The sequence below is a fragment of the Myotis lucifugus genome, unplaced genomic scaffold (assembly GCF_000147115.1).
Source record: "Myotis lucifugus unplaced genomic scaffold, Myoluc2.0 scaffold_504, whole genome shotgun sequence".
Taxonomy (NCBI): domain Eukaryota; kingdom Metazoa; phylum Chordata; class Mammalia; order Chiroptera; family Vespertilionidae; genus Myotis; species Myotis lucifugus.
This window is the reverse complement of record NW_005871552.1, coordinates 407,379-409,218: the sequence shown is the minus strand read 5'-3', so window position 1 is coordinate 409,218 and position 1,840 is coordinate 407,379. Positions and strand designations below refer to the sequence as shown.

At 45.8% G+C, this 1,840-nt stretch overlaps 1 protein-coding gene across 6 annotated transcripts in view; it reads left to right on the top strand.

Moving 5' to 3' along the window:
* The window catches only part of MKL2 (MKL1/myocardin like 2), a 188,789-nt gene that overhangs the window by 376 nt on the left and 186,573 nt on the right, over window positions 1-1,840 (top strand). The gene's annotated exons all lie outside the window — the stretch shown is intronic.

Sequence of the window (1,840 nt, the reverse complement as noted above, 5' to 3'; positions counted from 1 at the left end):
AGACGCGGTGCCGCTGGCGGTGCCAACACCATTGAGCCCTTTCCTGTGCGCTGGGACTGAACTTGCGCGGGTGCCCTCCGGTGCTGCACCGAGAGGCGAAGCTCCCCTGCCCGAAGTCACGCTGCGGGGAAGGGCTGGGCTGGGGGCTCAGACCGGGCCCCCTGACCCCCGCGCCCACGTCCCGCCCTTGCCGCCCACCCTTCCCCCGCCCCCACTCTCGGGGCGCTCAGGCTGGAGTTCTATCCTCGGGTCCCCATCGGGCTGCAGCGGGTGTGTCTGGGAGCACCCACCGTCCCCACCCTCCCAGGTTGAATGCAGCTTTGTATAGGAGTTTCTTGGGAGGTGGCCCTTGGCTTTTGTCAAATTCCCCAAAGGGTCCTTGATCCCGAAATGGTTAAGAACTCTCGCTGGTTCCTGTGCGGGAACAGACGTGGGCTTCGGGCAGCGGCGTGCGCCAGGTCGAGTGGAATTGGAATATTGGTTCCGCGGACTTTTGTATTCGTTAGGCAGCGGAAAGTTCTTGAGTTTGATTTTAGTTAAGCATGTGATTCTACTCTTTGGAGCAGTGATGCTCTGAACCAAGGTTCCTTCCCTTTGCCGCAAACATTTATAAAGCCCACTTTACCGCCCTGAAATGGACCTTACCACGAAATGTACACAATCAGTGTGATGCTCCGGTTTAAACGCAAGGGAGATCTAAAAGGAGAGCAGTGTGGGACATGCATTGCCATATCATTCATTGTAGCACATACTCTGTTAGGAGAGAGCACGTGCCTGGGTGTTGGCACCTGCCTCCAATGAATGCATTTGGATCGAAGAGCGATAAAAATATTAGGAGCTATTTCTAACAAGAAAAAGAAGGGCCAGAGATAGAGATGGGCACTGTGTGTGTGGGGAGGGGGGCTCTAGTGGGTGGACATCTAAGCATTGCAAAAACCCTTTGTTATGATAATGAACAACTTACATTAAATTAGAGATAAAATGCCAAGATAAATTATAGACTATCACAATCAATACACAAATAATATTAATATAACCCCTCTGTGACTGCCATATTTTCAAGTTACATTGTACGGCACCTTTTGTGTCACAAGCTTCGAGACACATACTGGATTCTTTCTGCTTACTGATCATAATGAATAAAATAACAAGATTGAAATTTAAGGCTTCAGTGCCAGTATCTCACGAGTTTAGATATGTTCAGTCTTATGACATTGCAATGATAACAGTATGTGATGTGAGAAAAATGGTCACTGATTTTTAGACATTAATTATTTTATCTCAACTTTCTTCACATTAGCTATATTCTCCTAAATTACCTTGGGTTTTCCATAATATAAAAACTTTTCAGTGTTATGTCCTAAAGCAGTGTTCTCGACCAGTGGGTCGAGACCCCTTTGGGGGTCGAACGACCCTTTCACAGGGGTCGCCTAAGACCATCGGAAAACACATATAATTACATATTGTTTTTGTGATTAATCACTATGCTTTAATTATGTTCAATTTGCAACAATGAAAATACATCCTGCATATCAGATATTTACATTACGATTCACAACAGTAGCAAAATTACAGTTATGAAGTAGCAACGAAATTAATTTTATGGTTGGGGGTCACCACAACATGAGGAACTGTATTAAAGGGACGTGGCATTAGGAAGGTTGAGAACCACTGTGCTAAAGTAATGCCATTTTATCGTGATTAATCTAGCTGGATATTTAAAAGATTCTCAGGACGAATCTTCACTACATGGGTATGTTCCATACATCTTGGCCCCCAAACACAGTGGTGTCTCCAGTCACTTTGATAACTGATCATGTCTCTTAGGAGACAGTACTAG